Raw genomic sequence first — 20,376 nt, forward strand, 5'->3', positions numbered from 1 at the left:
AAAACCGAATTCTATAAATTCGACCTAATTTCGTAGTGTAGACATACCCTCAGTGTGCATGAAGCTACGTCAACGGACGAGTGCTTCTGTCAATCTTGCTAACCTTGTTTGGGGAGTTGGTGCTCCTACACTGAAGGAAATACCCTGTTTTGTTGGTGTAGGCTGCATTGATGCTATAGGGCTATGCTGGTGTACTTCTGCCGACTGTCTCCATATGTAGGCATAGTCTTAGGCTGTGGCTGAAGTCTCTTGTACACAAGTGAAACAATGCAACCTTTATAACAGAATTCTTGAAACAAGCTAGTGAGTGAGGAATAGATTTGCTCCAGCATGTGTTACACTCATTCTTTCTATGCAGCTTCCATGCCATGTCTTTTTTGTGGGGAGACTAGTGCTGAGCATAGGCGCCAGCTCCATGGGTGCTCCGAGACTCAAGCACTCAGAGCCCCCCACCCAAAAAAAAAAAAAAAAAGATGCTCAGCACCCACAGGGCCAGATTAATCCTTTGTTGTCCCTCCACTCCCCACGCTGCGGCTCCTCCCATGCTTGGCCTCTTCCCTCCCTCCCCCCCGGCCCTGCCTGCCACTCACATGAGGTCAGGGAGGGGGGGAGGGAAGAGGCCAAGGAGGCAGAGATCCTAACATAGATCTCTCACAAGCCCCCTTCAGACGATCCATGCTCTTGGAGTGTGGCACAATGGAGGGGGCAGAATGTTTCCCTAAGTTTAAGACAACGGTTGATAAACATGGGGCAGCATTAACACAGGGGAAGAGGAGGGTGAATTCATGGAGATCACATAGCTGCTTGGCTGAATTTTGCTTAATGTAAAGCTAGCCAAGTTGCTGGCACATTGATTCACTGGCATTTTCATTTGTTGACCTAGTGAGCTAAATGGGTAAGAGAGGAGATTTATTTACAGACATATGGGCCAATGGGTAGGCCATTCATTACATTCCTACATCTAGATGACACTTGTGGTCCTCTCTAACCCTATGGTTCTATGTGTGAGAAACCACTAGGTCATCTTGGAAAGGACATGATAGTAGAAGATACAGTAATGAATGGTTTAGAGAAGGTAGATCGGGAACTTCTGTTCTCCCTGTCTCATAACATAAAAGCAAGAGGACAGTCAATGAAATTAAAAGGTAATACGTTCAAAACCGATAAAAGGTAATTTTTACCCAACACAAGTACATTGTGGAACTCATTGAGATCAATAATTTTGTATTTTAAAATGGGTTTAGACATGTATATGGATAACAAGTATGTCCAGAGTTGTTATAATTAATAACAAAAATGTTAGAAGGGATATTAAATCTCATGTTTCAGGTCTAATGTCTGTTAGGGGCATCATCTGGGGGATAGCCCAAGCTAGCTCAGCAGTGAAGACATACCCTTAGAGACCAGGATGAGCAGATTATCCTACATCTCCTTATGCAGGGTTTGGGTTTGTACACCTTCTTCTGAAGTATCTGGTATGGGACACTTCAGAGACAGGATATGGGATTAGGTGGACCTTGGGTCTGATTTGATCTGGTGGTTCCTAGGAAACATAGATAGATCAACATCCAGGAGACAAACATTTTTCTCCGCCATTCTGCATCTCCCACTCCCAGCCCACCTCACCTACCCTGCATGAAGGGTGATGTTCACACTGGGATGGAGGACCAACACAAAGCCCTACTACAAGGTCTAGCCCCACTTAAGCCTCAGAGGGTTGAAGCAGGACTTAAGTAGTTCCCCTGAGATAAATCCACCCCTTTGCACAAGGCCAGCATAAGGGAAATATTCCTCAAGGAAATATTTCAAAGCTAGACACTCTCCCACTTCAACTTCCTCCTCCACCCCCCCCCATTTTTGAATGTTTCAAGGAGAAATGAAACTCAGACAATTTTTGCACACAATGCAATGGAGAGAGTCATAACTTTTTCAGAGTCTTTCCACGTAATACCTGATCCAAAGCCCATTGAACCCAATGGACTTTGGATCAGGCTCCAAAGCAACCTTAGTGGGATCAACAGCAAATACTAATAAAGTTTAAAAAACGCCTCCACAAAACCCAGATAGAACCTGATTGCTGAGACACGCCAGTAATTTATAACGGACCTCGGTCTTTGATCACTATACCATTCTCTTCCCCTCTTCAGCACAGTTGCTGAAGCTCAACCATGCAGGATGTAAGGTTAAAGGAGGAAGATTTTCATGGTCAGGCAAAGCAGCAAAATATAATTTTTTCCTCTCTCATTCTTTTTAGCTGAATGTGATGACAGTAAATATACCAAAATACACCAACTTATATGCTTCCCTCCTCCGCAAACATTTTTCCCATGAAGGGTGTGGCAAATGACAGACAATAGATGTTCATATATCCTAGATGTTGTTATCTAAAGGCAGTTTCACATATACAATATGTCAAACAGGACTCTGGTCAAGTTTAGTGATACAGGTATTTAAAATAGAGACACTAAAAACATTTTAACTATACAGACGTCTATATTAGAAAGGGGACTAACTCTCCGCCTTCCCCTGCCCACCCCAAACAAAACAAAACCCCATCCAGATCCATCTTCCCCACAAATGTTAGGAACATCCAGATTCAAAGGCTGCAGTTGGCCACTCTTTCTAAAGGGACATGTGTTCCCCCAATCCAAACACCACAAGACTCTGGGATCTTGATCTGGAAATAAACTTTATGACTGTTTCATCTCGAGTCAAAATTTAACCCAAACAGGAACCCTGCAATGGATTTGAAGCAAACCTTTATGAGAGCCCACAATGAAACTCTGAATGTGAAATCTTCTGTAACTGGGAGGGGGAAAGTGTGTGTCAAAATCGCTCTTTAAAAATTAAATAAAAACCAGTCCAAAGAGAGCTAGTTTGCACACTTACAGCTGCTAGGCCGAACACCTGAAACGTACATAGATGCTCTGGCGCATATTACTGCATCCTGTACAGTTTAGGGCTGGGCCCTCAATATTAATCTTGCAGGGGGAGGATGAATAAGCAGACATTATAGATGAGCATATATCTAACAAAAAAATAGATACACCCTAAATAGCAGGCTAACTTTGAAGGAAGGATGATTGTGTGGTTAAGGCAGTTGACTGGGACTCAGGAGACTTGGGTTCAAGTCTTGGCTTCACCACAGACTTCCTGGGTGACCCTGGGCAAAATCACAACCTCTCTACCTCATTTTACCCTCATCTGTAAAATGGGGATAACACCATTTTATAAGCTTTCTATGGGCTCAGATCATCTCTTCCTTTGTGCAGAATGGGGTCCTGATTTCATTTGAGGCCTCTAGGTGCTGTCATAATATAAATAACAATAGACCCACACAGAGAGTAGAACTACTTGGCATGATCCATTCTATTCAGGAAAGTGCTTCCAGCACAGGCATTTCTAGGGTGCCGATCATTCTGGTATCTAAATCAAGATGTCTAGCCTCCTTCGTGGACAAAGCTCTGTTTCATTAATGAACCAGCCTGGGGTACCCCAGTAGCATTGCAGCAAAGGCTGCATGAAGATCTTGGCCTTTAAGCATTAAATAGTTTTTTGAACATACCAAGCTATGATAAAAGGATTTAAGAAAGTGCAAGTCTTGACAGGGACTCTCAGCATCCACAAAAAGCCCTGCAGAATCACCTTGCTCCCAGGGCTGACTAATGTTCTAGCTTCATGCTGAATCAGAACACATTAAAAACCATGCTCTCCTACTGCAAGAACATGTATTTTTTTTGGTTAGACAGGTGAAATGTGTAACATCTGTCAGCATTGTCTGCAAGCATTAGGGAGGAGGACTTTGAGGATGATTTGCATGGGGTTTACGGTTCAAATAATTCTAAACTGCAAACAGCTGCTGGCAAGTTCTCTCCGATTAAAAAACCCCAGCAACAACAAACCCAATAGGTAGAGAGATCTGTAAGCAGAACAGAACTCGTATTGCATCAGGTCAAAACAAACTCCAACATAATCCGGAGGGTGATGAGCATCAACCTGATGAGTCACCTGCAAACAGAGGAGCTCGACTGTCATCATGTGATTTTATGTAAAATGTGATCAGCTTTAATGCAGAGAGGGGGAAACAAGCAAACAAATGAATGCATTGCCAGTGATTTCAAACACAGCTCCAGCCCAAACCTCTCAAGGTGGAGTTTGCCACATTCATCATCTATCTTATCAGTGCTGTCTTGAACTAAATCTAGGCACAGCCTTTGAGAATGCCAGAGCACATGAACAATGGTGAAATCCTCGAGGACGATAAAAGCAAATTGCAAAGCACATGCTTCTATTGCTACCTTTTTAACCAAGTGTTGAGGCCAGGGATCTGAGGCTGGGCTGAGCGCCAGCAGTTTCTGCAATTTAATCACACAGCCCTCAGATCAACAAGCCTGATATGCTAGCCTTACCACCAGTGTCTCCCCCTTATCTCACAGTCTTAGTTCTTTAACCACTTCAAAACAAAATATCAGCGAGGAACACTTCAGAAAATGTGTTTTCTTTTGTCTCCAGAAAACACTGATGAGAAGAAAAGTCCCTTTGTTTTGTATAAGGAGGCTTTCAACATCTCGGCTCTAAGTGCTCTCTTCTGTCCATTCACTTTCCCCAAAGTCTCACTCGTAAGACAAATGGCCCTTTCCTCACGGAAAGATGAAAACCTAAGAGCCCTGTATTCAAGAATAGGACGCTTAGGCAATGGGCAAAGCACCATACAAAAAAAACATTAAAGCAACACCAAGGGACTGAGCAAGACCCAGAACAACAATGAAGCAGATTTAAGACATTGTGTGACATGCTCTCCTTCAAAACCCTCCTTAAAGCTCCCCTTTGCCTTGATGCCTACAAAAAAGTTGACAACAGGTAGACTGCTGGTGTGCTGAGACCTATGCCTATCAGGCTGGCCAACATTGTTTCAGTGTTTCCTTGTATTTCCCCATCTGTTGTCTTTTGTTTTATACTTAGATGGTTAGCTGTTTGGGGGCAGGGACTGTCTTTTTGTTCTGGGTTTGTACAGCACCTGGCACAATGGGGTCCTAGTTCATGGGTAGGACTCCTATCTGCTACAGCAGTGGTTCCCAAACTGGGGTTTGTGAAATGTTACAGGGGGTTCTTGGGAAAAAAGCCCTAATGGCAGATAGAGCTGTCCCTAGGGACCCCAGGCAGCACGGGGCCAGCAGCCCAGAGCCCCTGGACTTTCAAGAGCTAAGTAGATCAAAGCAAGCATATCTATCACACTGAGGAGGTTTAAACGTCAAGACTCCTTATAAGATATGGAAAGGGAGGTGGATATTTTTTGCTGTTTTTAAAATTAAATAGGCAGCTAGTATTGTTTTTAAAATGATTCTGAAGAACAAGTTTAAGCTTTGTTGTAACGTGTTTTGTTTGCCTGGACTGCTCAAGACTGAATGCTTGTGTAGGAGGAACTCTTTGAGTTGGCTTCTTAAATCCCTGCATGCTGTTTCACATCTGATACTCCCTGATGAAACATAGGAGCCTCGTCTTATAACAGGCTCATTCAAAGTGATACAAGCTACGAAAGTGAGATCTTGGAAGAGTGTTGCCATTTTCATAATGTAAAAAATACTGTAACGATAAATAATAAATAGTGTGTAATAAGCATGTCATAAAAACAAATTTTATATTTCCATGATCACTGCGTTTATGATTTATACTTGGGTAAAGGAGAAAATCCCTGGAAATATTCATTTTTAGGAAGCGGTTCGCAAGACTTGACATTTTATTGAAGGGGTTCACAGGTTGTTAAAGTTAGGGAACCACTGTGCTAAAGGAATACAAATAATTCATAAGAATAATCATCTCTCAAAGCATGGCTTCACGCAGGAAAGTCATTATGTAAACATGGCACCTTTTGTCTCTTTGAGCAGTACCTTACTACCAATGAGCAGTTAGCCATTAAGGGTATGCCTAAACTGCAACAAACAAAGCACAGAACCAAACCACACACCACAGGAGCGAGTCTCAGAGCCCAGCTCAACTGACTGGGGCTTGCGCTATAGAGCAGCTGTGTAGACGTTCCTACTCAGGCTGGAGCCTGGGCTCTCAGACCGGAGCTGGGCTCTCAGACCCCCACACACCCAGCTTGCTGGGTCTCAGAGTCCGGGCTTCAGCCAAGCAGGAATGTCTACACTGCTATTCTTAGCCCTGTAGCATAAGCCCTGGGAGCCTGAGTCAATTGAGCCAGGCTCTGAAGCTTATTGTCATGGTTTTTGTTTTTCAGTGTAGACATAGCCAGAGAGACAATCAATGCAGCTATGGGAGAGCCAGATGGATTCTATGCTGCCTAATGTTTTAAAAGCATTTTTAGCTGAGGGCCTAATTACTGTAACCCATGTTATTATTATTCTTTATTTCCTGTAACATTCATAATTGGATACATCCTATCCTTGCCCCCAAGAAGCTCACAATTTAAACAACAAGTGGACGGAAGGCAGTGGAAAGGTGCAGCCCTTAAGTACAGCAGAATGTTGCTTGGAGGTGGGGGGCGGGGGGCAAGCAGCAGATGATTCCAGGAATCAGGATGACAAATGAAGATGGCCTGTTGGGATAAAAAGGAAAGGGCAGATCCTAGCAATGTTGTGGAGGAAGTAGCAGCAGGATTTGGACACAGCTTGGATGTATGGGGAAAGGCAGCACATGGAATCAGAGACAAGCTCCAGATTACAGGATTGAAGGTCAGGGAGGACAGTGGTAATGTTGATGTTGACATTAAATGGGGACAGTGGAGAGAGTTTTGGAAGGAAGATTAGGAATCTGGGTTTCACTGTGTTAAGTTTAACTTGATGGCAAGACATCCAGAAAGAGGCACAGTCAGAGAGATGGGCTGAGATGTAGAATTGGATAGATGGAAACAAGCCAATAATGGGCAGGGAAACGGAGAATAATTGATGCTGAGATGGTAGTTGAAACTGTTGAGATCACCCAAAGAAAAGAAGGGTATTTTGGAAGGAGAGGAGTCTCCAAAGGTAAAGCATTATGGGAACCCACAGATAATGAGAAAGCAGCAGTGGAAAGCTTGCCAGCAAGAGACAATGAAGGAATGTGTGATGGGTTCGGTCACAGAGATCCCCTTGGGACTGTCACCTGATGTACTGAAATTACCTCTGAGCCCATTTTCTCTGCCAGTTTGGGACTCCAGAACCCTGCCTTGTTGAGCCAGACACGCTAGCCTGCTGCAACACAGACTCACGGTCTGGGCCACACCCCAAAAGCTGCAGACTTTAACCAAAAACAGCTCAGCAGATTACCTCTCCAGCACCCAGACACCCAGTTCCCAATGAGATCCAAACCCCAAATAAATCCATTTTCCTCTGTATAAAGCTTATACAGGGTAAACTTATAAATTGTCCACCCTCTATAACACTGATAGAGAGATATGCACAGCTGTTTGCTCCCCCAGGTATGAACTAATCACTTACTCTTGGTTCATTAATAAACAAAAGTGATTTTATTAAGTGTAAAAAGTAGGATCCAAGTTATAACAGACAGAACAAAGTAAGTTACCAAGCAAAATAAACCAAAAACATGCAGGTCTAATCCTAATACATTAAGAAACTGATTACAGGTAAAGTCTCACCCTCAGAGATGTTCCAATAAGCTTTTTTAACAGACTAGACTCCTTCCTAGTCTGGGCCCAATCCTTTCCCTGGTACAGTCCTTGTTAGTTCCAGCAGACATCTCAGGTGGTAAGCAGGGGTTTTCTCATGACTGCTAGCCCCTGTGTCCTGCTCCACTCACTCTTTATAGCTTTTGCACAAGGTGGGAATCCTTTGTCTGTGCTTGGCCCCCACCCCTCCTTCTGAATGGAAAAGTACAAGGATGAAGATGGTAGATACGCTGGAGGGTAGGGTTATGATACAGAGGGCCCTAGACAAATTAGAGGATTGGGCCAAAAGAAATCTGATGAGGTTCAACAAGGACAAGTGCAGAGTCCTTCACTTAGGACGGAAGAATCCCATGCACTGCTACAGACTAGGGACCGAATGGCTCGGCAGCAGTTCTGCAGAAAAGGACCTAGGGGTTACAGTGGACGAGAAGTTGGATATGAGTCAACAGTGTGCCCTTGTTGCCAAGAAGGCCAATGGCATTTTGGGATGTATATGTAGGGGCATTGCCAGCAGATCGAGGGATGTGATCGTTCCCCTCTATTCGACATTGGTGAGGCCTCATCTGGAGTACTGTGTCCAGTTTTGGGCCCCACACTAAAAGAAGGATGTGGAAAAACTGGAAAGAGTCCAGCGGAGGGCAACAAAAATGATTAGGGGACTGGAACACATGACTTATGAGGAGAGGCTGAGGGAACTTGGATTGTTTAGTCTGTGGAAGAGAAGAATGAGGGGGGATTTGATAGCTGCTTTCAACTACCTGAAACGGGGTTCCAAGGAGGATGGCTCTAGACTGTTCTCAGTGGTAGCTGATGACAGAACAAGGAGTAATGGTCTGAAGTTGCAGTGGGGGAGGTTTAGGTTGGCTATTAGGAAAAACTTTTTCACTGGGAGGGTGATGAAACACTGGAATGCATTACCTAGGGAGATGGTGGAATCTCCTTCCTTAGATATTTTTAAGGTCAGGCTTGACAAAGCCCTGGCTGGGATGATTTAGTTGGGGATTGGTCCTGCTTTGAGCAGGGGGTTGGACTAGATGACCTCCTGAGGTCCCTTCCAACCCTGATATTCTATGATTCTATACCATAAAAAAAGATGTGATTTGCCTTACCAAGTATGAGGTCAGTCTAACGACCTCATGCCTTATAGTGAGGCACATGTCTTTCTGAACACACTAAAACGGTTTTACTAAAACAAAAAAAATAAATAAAAATTAAGGGAACCTAATCTACATGATGGACTTGTGTGTAATATTATATTCTTATACTTTAGTAATCAACATCCCTCTGAAACACGTGTGTATATTTAGAAGTGATCAATTGATTTTTAAATTTTGTATTTTTTTTTTAAAAGGTGAGAGGTTATTCCCTTGTTGAGGAGTTGTTTTCAAAGTTTCATCTTACAGAAAAAAATTTATGGCTGACTTATAAAAGCCCTAAAATACTATGTTTATGACCTAAGTGCTGAGACGGGCTTTAACTACAGCAGCACTAACTTCAGCAACACTAGCAGGCTCAACATACAAGGTCTGTGTCTGGGAAGATATGTATATTTACAAGATGACTAAGATGCTGAGCTTTCAAACGTAGCTGCTGAGCATGTGCAGTAATTACTTTTTATAATTTTGTTACTATGCTTTTAGTGTTATAGACTCATAATATACAAACCGCTCTGATTGTGCTATGGCAAAGAAGCTCTTATAACATATCGTTATTGCTCTGAAGGAGCCGTTAGGGTGTGCACTGCACAGGACTGTGTGTGAACAAACAGCACACTAAACTTGGCTAAATCTTAATGGGTCCATTGACATGGTATCAAGGGCCACCCCACAGCATGTTCAAATTACATTTTTTTAAAAAAAAGTTAAGTGAATTTAGAGCATGTAAAAAGCTGGTTTGACAGCACTGAAAGGTCTGCTGTTTACCTCTAGAACAGAGATTACATGGACAGAGGCAGTGCAAACATAACCCCCACTGGGGAACGTGTTACAGGTTCCCCTCTGTGCAGTCCTGAGAAGATATAAGTTTTACAGCCCCTCCCTACAAAGCTTTAGCTCAAGCTGCAGCAGTTCATGCTTTTTATTCTGGAGGTCCCTGATTCAGTCCCTGGTGTGTCGGCCAAAAGGGCAGCTCTCAAACTTCCCCAACAATGTCTTCCAAACCCTGACCCAGAGAAATCTTTGTAAGGGCCAAATTATATTATTCCATACCTGGTAAATCAAAACCACATTGGGAATGATATACCTATTGCAACAAGAGACCTGGGGCAAATTAGATCGGAGCTTGCAAGGTGGGGTGGCAACAAAAAAGAAAAAATAATCCCCCAAACCTATTGCAAAATAATGCTAAAGAGCTGCAGTCCAATAACAGCAAAGTCAGTCTGACATACATCTACCAAAGCAAAGGAATGAAGAGTGCAAGCTGTCACGGTATGCATGTTAAGTAGAGGTTTCCAAACTAGAGCCAGGAGAATCCAGAAAATCTCCAGTTCTTCCTTTTTGCTCATGCAAAATTTGCAAGATCTCCAAAGGGAAGCAATGGAAAGGGCCTCTTTTCCCTATTACTGGGTCATTTGAAAATGGACAACATCAAAGACTGCAGTAATTAGTTTTGCACTGGCAGGGGGATGGATTAGATGCCTGCTGGCCAACTCCCCCAGTAATAAACAGATGGGTCAACTTCCCCAAAGCAGTCAGGCTTAGCAGAGATTCTAGAGAAAGGCTCCAAAGGACAGGAGAGAAGATGGATGGATGGAGGAGGGAGATGGGCTTGTGGAGGTCATAGGTAGAGAGGGGCAAAATTTTTCAGACAAAGTTTATTCGCCGAAAAATGTAGTTTTGGTCGACCCAAAACTATACAGAAATTCAATTAATAGTTTTGAGCAAAACTTTGTTTTTCAGGACTTAGATGCCATTCACAAAATAGCAGAGGGCCAGGGGGAGGAGGAAGGTGCCATACTTGTAACCATTAGGGCACTAATCCAAGATGCAGGACAACCTGGTTCAATTCCCCCCTCTGCCTGACGTGGAAAAGGAATTTGAATACAGGTCTCTCTAGCTCACTGGCTGCGAATTGCCACAGTGAGTGACAACGAAGAGTCACTGGGCCAGAGACAATGAAAATGACTACAGACTGATGGTTAGGGTATTTCCCTAGGATGTTGGAGACCTAAATTAAAGTCCATGCTCCAATGACTATACAAAGTGGATTAGCTTCAACAGGAGAGATCCTACCCAGAATATGCCATAGCCCAGTTCTTAGAGAACTCTCCTGAGAAGAGGGAGACCCCTGTTTAAATCCCTTCTCCACATCAGGCAAAGGAAGGACTTGAACCTGGGTCTCTCCCACCTCCCCGTGTGAGTGTCCTAAGCTCTTGGGCTAAAGGTTATAAGGAAAGATCCTCCTCCTCCGGCCACTTTGTCAATCTAGCCCTTTAATAATGCCTGGAAACAAAATGTTTTGGGGTGAACAACATGTTTGGTTTGATCCGACATGGACTTTTTCAATTTAACATTTTTTGAAAAATGATCTTTGGATTTAGTGCAACCCAAACTATTTTTTTTTATTTTATTTTTGAGAACTGCTAGTAAATAAAAAGAAAAGAAATAATTTACCCAGCTCTATTCATAAGCTCCTCTGGGCCAACATATAGAAGCTTACCTAGCTGCAAATGCATGCACAATGGATCTGCATTGTACTTCAGCACTGTTGACTTTTGGACCCAACCCAATTCCCATTGAAGTCAGCAGAAAGGCTCCAGTTGACTTCAGTGTGAATTGGGTCAGGTCTGTAAGGAAGCGTTGTGCTGCAACATACAGTTTTCAAGCTGCCATTGAATTGTGTTCAGTCAAAGCTTAGATCTTTATTTCAGATCAAATAAAACTGGCAGTTCTGTGTGAGGGCTAGGCCAAGCCCACCTTCAGATGACAAATGGTTTGGTGATGCCCTGGTTAATTAGATGTGGCTCAACGTTCTTTAAAATAGGGAGAGCATTTCGTTGTTTTATCACTTTCCTATAACTCAAATGGCTGAAGGAATTTCCCTCAAGCTTTTAAAAAACCCAAAAAACAAACCTTCCTTTGGGTAGAGACCAAGAATGGAAATATTCAACCCAGGTAGTCAAGATTTTTGGAAAGCTACAAGTGAATAAATATAGATAGAAACTGTTTATAATCTTGGGTCAGATCCTCAGTGGGAGAAATGTGCACAATTCCAATAGAACAAGGCAGATTGAGACCAGCAGAAGTTCTGGTACAGCAGCTGCCTGAGACTGGTCTTGGGGACTCACATTGCTTCACGGTTCTGAGTGTGATCGCTTTTAAGAAGGCGATTGCTATTCACTCTCCATCCTGCGAGGCGGATGGATTCTGGTTATGCTTACATTGGTGTAAACTGAGAGGAACTTAAATGGTGTAAGTGAGGAATCAGATACGCCGGGCTGTGAAACTGCTCAGAGTTCAGAATCAGGCCCTCTACTTATATAGTCAGAGTGGAGGTGAATACTAGAGTCTTTTCTTCCCTCCCCCAAAACTAAATTCCCTTTGATCCACTTGGTTGTTTATTTTAGATTTGGTTGCTGCAAAAAGGAGGAGATTTAAAAGCCTCTAACATTTTCAAGCCTGTTTTACTTTGTAGCTCAGATTCTGATTTCACATAACCTGGTGTTAATCTGGAGTAACTCTGTTCAAGTCAATGAAGTTATTCTGGAAACAGAGAAGCAAATTGGGCCCTGTATGTTTTGTTTGGAAGCAGTGGCAGAGCTAAACAGCAGGCATTACACCCATTTGCTTAATGAAAACCCTCTTTCTTACTTACGAACTAATCACAGGCTTCTTTCACAAGTAATTGCTTCTAAAACGTACAGTATCGGCTTTCTAATTAAAAGGTGAACTACAGCAGTAATTTTATACTCTGGCTCCGTTTGGCTTTGATTGCATCAGCAGCAGGTAACAAGGGTGGATGAACAACATTTCACTGTTTGGTAAAATAATTAATGTCATAGCTCAACATTTCAATTAATCCTTTCAGTGCTTCTGAAAAACACGCGGGCCTGTGTATCCTACCCATTCATAATCAAACTATTTTACATAGTGGTCTCTCATACAAACTGTGCCCCTAGACCAGTGGGTCTCAAACATTTTTACTGGTGATCCCTTCACACAGCAAGCGTCTGAGTGCGACCCCCCGCTAATAAATTAAATATACTTTTAAATATATTTAATACCATTATAAATGCTGAAGGCAAGCGGGGTTTGGGGTGGAGATTGACAGCTCGCACCCCCTGCCCACATGTAATAACCACGCAACACCCCGAGGGGTCCCGACCCCCGGTTTGAGAACTCCTGTCCTAGACAGTGAACAAATTAAATAAAGTTCAATCATAAATAGCAGAAGAAAAGAGAAATTAACAGGTACAGACAAGGGAGAAAAACATATGTTTTCAGGTGAGATCTGAAAGTAGATGGCTTCCAGCTCTTTTCCACTGCTCTGGTACCACAAGGGACTGTAACACTGTGCTACCAGACAGCTGAGGATTCCCCTGGTGTGGAGAAATCTTGCAGTGGCCTAGATCTAGCATAGCTGTGCTTTGTCATGGATGTCACATTGTATTATTTCTGTTCCCTAGGGGAATGTCAGGGGTGTCTGGAAGACCCCAGCACCTGGCAATCCCCAGTTGGTATAAAGGCCAGTGATGACTGTTAACAGCTAGCATACATTAAAGTAGCCATAAGGTTGCCCTAAGTTGCACTGGGGGCTGAACTTGGCTGTACCTGAAGTTGAAGACTGAAGCCAGAGAATCAGTGAGCTGGAGAGTTACAGAAGAATTATTCCAGACATCAGAAACTGCAGAGGTGAATTCTCTTACGCTAGAGCATGGAAGCTGTATGAAAGGAAACAGAGGATGCTCAGGGCTACCTGAGTGGAGAGGGGCAAGGTCTGTGGTGTAAGCCAGGGTAAGTCCACAGAGGTTAGGTTTTTTTTTTTAAAATGGAGTCAGATCTGCTCAGTTACACTGGGTATGAATCTGGGGCAATTCCAAATGAAGCCACCAGAAACACTCTAGATTTACACTCATACTCACCGTTAAGAAGTTGTGCTGCATTTCACTTGGTGGAGTATAAGAAAAAACATTTGTGAATATTTTTTATTTAACTTTGACTGTGTTCACTCACCTTTTCATTTGCTTGTTGCTAATACTCATGTGAGTGCAGTTCGTTCAGATAAATGGTCACAAAAATGTGACATAGAATCATAGAATCATAGAATATCAGGGTTGGAAGGGACCTCAGGATGTCATCTAGTCCAACCCCCTGCTCAAAGCAGGACCAATCCCCAATTAAATCATCCCAGCCAGGGCTTTGTCAAGCCTGACCTTAAAAACTTCTAAGGAAGGAGATTCTACCACCTCCCTAGGTAACGCATTCCAGTGTTTCACCACCCTCCTAGTGAAAAAGTTTTTCCTAATATCCAACCTAAACCTCCCCCACTGCAACTTCAGACCATTACTCCTTGTCCTGTCCTCTTCTACCACTGAGAATAGTCTAGAACCATCCTCTCTGGAACCACCTCTCAGGTAGTTGAAAGCAGCTATCAAATCCCCCCTCATTCTTCTCTTCTGCAGACTAAACAATCCCAGTTCCCTCAGCCTCTCCTCATAAGTCATGTGTTCCAGACCCCTAATCATTTTTGTTGCCCTTCGCTGGACTCTCTCCAATTTATCCACATCCTTCTTGTAGTGTGGGGCCCAAAACTGGACACAGTACTCCAGATGAGGCCTCACCAATGTCGAATAGAGGGGGACGATCACGTCCCTCGATCTGCTCGCTATGCCCCTACTTATACATCCCAAAATGCCATTAGCCTTCTTGGCAACAAGGGCACACTGATGACTCATATCCAGCTTCTTGTCCACTGTCACCCCTAGGTCCTTTTCTGCAGAACTGCTGCCTAGCCATTCGGTCCCTAGTCTGTAGCGGTGCATGGGATTCTTCCATCCTAAGTGCAGGACCCTGCACTTATCCTTATTGAACCTCATCAGATTTCTTTTGGCCCAATCCTCCAATTTGTCTAGGTCCCTCTGTATCCTATCCCTGCCCTCCAGCGTATCTACCACTCCTCCCAGTTTAGTATCATCCGCAAATTTGCTGAGAGTGCAATCCACACCATCCTCCACCATCCATCATTTATGAAGATATTAAACAAAACCGGCCCCAGGACCTACCCCTGGGGCACTCCACTTGACACCGGCTGCCAACTAGACATGGAGCTATTGATCACTACCCGTTGAGCCTGACAATCTAGCCAACTTTCTACCCACCTTATAGTGCATTCATCCAGCCCATACTTCTTCAACTTGCTGACAAGAATACTGTGGGAGACCGTGTCAAAAGCTTTGCTGAAGTCAAGAAACAATACATTCACTGCTTTCCCTTCATCCACAGAACCAGTAATCTCATCATAGAAGGCGATTAGATTAGTCAGGCATGACCTTCCCTTGGTGAATCCATGCTGACTGTTCCTGATCACTTTCCTCTCATGTAAGTGCTTCAGGCTTGATTCTTTGAGGACCTGCTCCATGATTTTTCCGGGGACTGAGGTGAGGCTGACTGGCTTGTAGTTCATTTGGACTTGGGGCTGAAATTCGCTTTTAAGAATGAATTGAAATTGGCTTTATCTGGGAAGCAAAGGTAGTTTAAGACATCAAATCAGGAAACCAACACCATCATCTAATTTAGCTCACCAGTTCACCTCTTTGGCATGGTAGTGAGCACCCCTGTCTGCCTGCCCTATGGGAGACTGAGGGGTTGATTGCCTGACCAGGAAGAGATGATTTTTGGTTGTAGAAAGGATGGTCTTGCAATTAAGGCACAGATTTAGAAGGAATGGGTTCTATTCCTAATTTGGCCCCAGTCTTCCTGTGTGACCTTGGACAAATCACATGACCGTGCGGTGCTGCAGTTACCCCATATATAAAATGGGAGAGATGAATTCCCTACCTCATCGGGATGTTGGGAGGATCAATTCATTGTTTGTGAGGCATCCAGATTTATAATATTTATTATATAATACACAGGTTGAGAAAAGAGTATCTGTACGTCTAGGTAGTGCTTGGATTATTCACAAATACAAAGTTTGTTTCTAAAGGTCATATGGTACATATAGTACATCATAAACTACAGTCATTGAGTATCCAGATAGATACAAAACAGCTTGGATAATAAATATTTGCAACAAGCAGATTGCAAGCGGTCCATTTGCTGACATTTGTCCACCTGAGACATTCACTGAACAGTTCTGGAGAGAGAACAAGTTCACAAAGCCTGCGGGCTATTCACAGATAATTAACACACAGAGGAAAAGGCTGAACTCCGAGTAAATTGTTTGCTGCAAACTGCTCACCCAGTTCTAATCCCAATACAAGGCTACTTTCATATTGCATTCAGAAGGCCATCAGCCGTGCTCAGTGTCTGTCAGCACAAGGGATTTCTGTCTGTGAACAAAAATCTTTACACTTTCTGGCTCAAAATGTGTGCACTGTCCTTTCAAAGCCAAGAAAATCTCTCTCCTTGTGCCAAGATGCATTTTCAAAGTCACTATGCATCCTCTCCTCAGCCAAGCTGCACTGAGCTCCTGAACTGCGGTTGTGGTGTTATAAAGAGAGTTGCTCTAGAAAGGGCATAAGGACAGGTTTTACTTGCACTGGGCCAGACCATGCCAGCCTTACTCATGTTGAGCAGTGCTTTACTCCAAGAGTAAGGGATTAGGCAAGGTGAATACAGCTGGCAGAACCTGGCTCAGTTACACTATGTTAGATCCAGCACTGTTCTACTGGACTTCAGTAAAGCGACTCAAGATTTATGCTGGCATAACAGAGCAGGATCTGGCCCATCTGCTGATCAGAAATAATGACACCTAGCTCATATCTGGTGCCTTTCATAGAATCATAGAATCATAGAATCTCAGGGTTGGAAGGGACCTCAGGAAGTCATCTAGTCCAACCCCCTGCTCAAAGCAGGACCAATCCCCAATTAAATCATAAATCTTTCATCTGTAAATCATAAAGCACTTTGCAAAGAAGGTTAGTATCATAACCCCATTTTACAGGTGGGGAAACTGAGGCACAGAGGGGTGACATGACTTACCCAAGGTCACTTAGGAGGCCAGAGGCAGAAGCAGGACTATAACCCAGGTCTCTTGAGTCCAGTCCATTGCTCTATCCACTAAACCACATTGTCTCTCATATTAGTACATCTATACCAGTGGTCACCAACTGGTAGATCATGATCAACTGGTTGATTGTGGAGCCTCTGACAGTCGATCTCAGTCTAGGGTTGACAACCTTCCTGCACCCAAACCAGGGGGATCGGCCACTAACAGTCCGGTGGCTCAGTGGGCCTTAGGGAGGCTCCCTGCCTGCCCTGGCCCCGCGCTGCTCCTGGAAGCAATTGGCATGTCCGGCAGCAGCTCCTTGGGGGTGGGAGGGGCAGAGGGTCTCCACGAGCTTCCCTTGCCTGCAGGCTCCGTCCCCGCAGCTCCCATTGGTCGGGAACAGGGAACCGCGGCCAATGGGAGATGCAGGGGCGATGCCTGCGGACAGGACAGCGCATGGAGCCACCTGCTGCTCCCCGCCAGGAGCTGGTTCCAGACATGTCCGCCAATTCCGGGAGTGGTGTGGGACCAGGGCAGGCAGGGAGCCTGCCTTAACCCACTGCGCTGCCACTGTTGCCTGGGAGCCAGCTGAGGTAAGTGGTGCCCAGCCGGGGCCTGCATTCCTGAACCCCCTCCTGCACCCCAATCCCTTGCCCCAGCCCTGAGCCCCCCCACACACCCAAACTCCCTCTCAGAGCCCACAACCTGCACCCCAGCCTCCTGCCCCAGGCTCAGCTTGGAACCCCTCCCACACTCCGCAACCCCTTCTGCACCCCAACTCCCTGTCCCAGCCCGGAGAAAGTGAGTGAAAATGTGGGGAGCGCGAGTGATGGAGGGAGGGGGGATGGAGTGAGTGGGGCAGGGTCTCGGAGAAGGGGCAGGGCAGGGGTGGGTGGTGGGGGGCAAGGGTGTGTTTGGGTTTGTGTGATTACTGTTATTTCTTCATTTTCTTTGCGGTAGATCCTGGGTTGCACTTAAGTTCAAAAAGCGATCTTGTGCTTAAAGGTTGGAGACCACTGGTCAATACCTATAGCTCACAGTGTGATCGTATCAGGGGGAGTATTTACATCATGCTAATATTCTTGCATTACACTGTACTCACATCTCATCAGGTCACGATTTCTAATAGCGAATAAAGTGTAACTTGCTAGTGCTTAGTAGTGTGTAAACACGACTGGTTGCAGAACTGGTTTGTTTGCTTTAGTGCTGTATGCTGCAAAGTAAAGTGATCACCTGCTGCTCATCATCTGTTGAGCAGCCTGTGTGAAAGGAGTTTGGTGGCATTAATCTAGCTCCTAGGAAAGGCATCCACTTAACCTTGGCAGACTTGTTGGCTGTCTCAATACAGAGAGAGGTCAAGGATTATACTGGACACAGGGCTAGATCACGACTCCCCTGGATCTACACATGGATGGGATTCTCTGTGTATGGCTCTCTCTCTCTCTGAAGTGTGAAAGGGATTACAGATTAGCTGCTTCTGCAGCACTGTCCACCCTGTGTGGGGTAAGGGACCCATGCATGAGAAGGAGAAGATGGTGGGGCAAGAGGGAATAGGGCTGGCTGAAAACAGAGCCAGGCCAGACACACATTTCCCGCATCAGCTCCATTCTTGATCTGCATTAGACTTCCCCGGGCATCCCCTCCATGGTGTGCAAACCTTCCTCAGGTCGGGGACTGGAGCAGGGAGTAGAGCTCAGCCCAGTTGGAGCCACACTGCCAGGTTGCTGGAGGGGTATAAAGTGCCCTTAAATGGATGTGGGGGCAAAAGGCCTCTGTGCAGGTGGCCCTATGCCTCCACTACATCAAGTGGGTCTTGGGGATTCTGTAGGTGCTGGGAGGCCAAACCTCTGGGCCCGTTGTGTGTAGGGGGAAAATCCTACCTCCACAATGGACTGGTCTAGGGGAATATAGGAAGGGAAATTGAGCGTTTTCCTCCTCCACTCACCACCTCCCATGGGATTTTCCTGTCTGTGAGGGTGATCTAGCCACTGAGAGTCATTTATCCTTCCTCCCGAGGCTCCTCTAGATCAGGGTCTGTTTGGGAGCATTGATACAGAGGAGCAGGAGAGCTTACCCTCCCATTGCTTATTCTGAGGACACACAGAGGAATTCAGTGTCCATGTTGTCCACCTGGCACTTTCCATGACTGCCAAACTCACTGAAGGGAACCCCCCATCCCTCAAAATCTCTTCTGGAACACAGGAAATAGTAAGTATTGGGCTCATTTGTATGGAGAACTCTGCTACCTCCTCACAGAAGTCACTCAATCTAAACTTGCCATGTCCCTGCATAATCACCATAAATGTTCACTCTTGATCATGATTTCACAAGTGGGAGTGTAGGGGCCAGCCATGTTTCATAATCCGCTGTCCTTAAAGAATTCTATCATGCACCAGGGATGAGGTCAGAAGCCTCTGAGGTGTGATGTACATGATATCTAAATAGGAAAATGCCGCAAACAGCTCTTCAATGTTTAGAACAAAGTGGCCTCAGTGAAACCATTTGTGTACAAACCACATCTGACTACTGGCTAGTGAAATAGAATCGCTAATGAGGTTTCTCACTGTGGGTATTTATAGAGTAATTATTAAAGAGGTAGCCACTGTTACTGCTATTCTGTTCCCCACTCCTTACCTCTCCTCCCTAGGTTCAGACCATAATTCAGCTGTTTACACCACACCAAAATTGCCAGGCAAGGCAGTATGAAGAAGAATCAAAATCAGGTTTATGATAGTTTCATATTTCTTAATTTTTTTCTTCATTTAAAAAGATTAGAACTGTCTTTGTGTGTCCTCTACTGTTTATCCCCTTCTTCCCACACACCATTATTTTAAATCAGCCACAGATTTTTTTAAATTTATAGAAGTGATGGTCACCAGGGCATGAATTTCTTTTGCTGCCCTCTATGCTGTATTTGAGATCTAGGGGTGAAATGCTCTAACAGCGAAATATGGATCATTGGCATTATATTAATATAGTATTTTTAGTGGGCAAAACCTCCACTGATTTAAATCACTGCACAGACCTAATTTAGTGAAGCCTTACACAGGGGTATAAGGAATTGCTGCACCAGAAGATACCATTATTCCACTGAAGTGGGAATCCTACCTCTGGCAGCGGCCAATACTGGACTTTTCAGAGGAAGGCAAAAGCAAGTCTCAGTACACCTAGATCAATAATACACTGGGAAATTCTTGACTGTACAATGGAAGCTTGGCGAGTGAAGTCAGTGAGAGGAGGAGATCCAAAGCTACCCAGAGAAAACATCCTACCTGGCCCATTCCACAACGGTGGAGTGTTGCATCATGGAACGGGCCACCCAAATACCTCAAGAAAACCTACTTCAGTATGGAAAGAAATCCCCCACCGATCACACATCCTTAGTTATCACTTATCACACTATATTGGAAACCATATGGGATATCATCAAACAACTACAACCCATATTCTATGGAGACCACATCCTGAAAGAAATCTTTCTTGAACTTCCTTTTCTGACCTTCCAACAACCCCCCAGCCTCTCCAAGCTCATCATCAGAAGCAAGTTCCCCACAGACCAGGACATACCAACTCAAATCAGCACCAGACACAAAACCTGAAGACAT

The sequence above is a fragment of the Eretmochelys imbricata genome, chromosome 4 (assembly GCF_965152235.1).
Source record: "Eretmochelys imbricata isolate rEreImb1 chromosome 4, rEreImb1.hap1, whole genome shotgun sequence".
NCBI classification, from domain to species: domain Eukaryota; kingdom Metazoa; phylum Chordata; order Testudines; family Cheloniidae; genus Eretmochelys; species Eretmochelys imbricata.